Source organism: Calidris pugnax, unplaced genomic scaffold, assembly GCF_001431845.1.
Source record: "Calidris pugnax isolate Ruff unplaced genomic scaffold, ASM143184v1 scaffold31, whole genome shotgun sequence".
NCBI classification, from domain to species: Eukaryota; Metazoa; Chordata; class Aves; order Charadriiformes; family Scolopacidae; genus Calidris; species Calidris pugnax.
Genome location: NW_015090786.1, coordinates 2757102 through 2757467, shown reverse-complemented (window position 1 = coordinate 2757467; position 366 = coordinate 2757102).

Genomic DNA, 366 nt, shown 5'->3' with positions numbered 1-366 from the left:
CCCCGCCGCGCGCCCGCCTCCCGCCGCCGGGGGCAGCGTTTGTCGCCGCGGCCCCTCAAGTCGCCTCCGGCCCGACGGGGCGGGAAGAGGGAGCGAGTTGGGGAGTGAGCGCCGGTGTGACCGCCGTAACGGCGCCCTGCTCCCGGGTCTCCCGTTTGGTATTATTGGCGGCGGGGGCCTGGCGTCCCGTGTTAGGAACCGGCCCCACTGAGGAACAAGCCGCGGCGGGCGGGGGCGGCGCCGCGTGTGTGCACGCGCCCCTCCGGGGGTGAGCTGCGCCCGCGGGAGCCGCCCGCTGAGAACGGGCACTAACGGTGGCGTCGACAGAGATAATTCGAACGGTTAAAAACGGGCGGGTCCACAGCC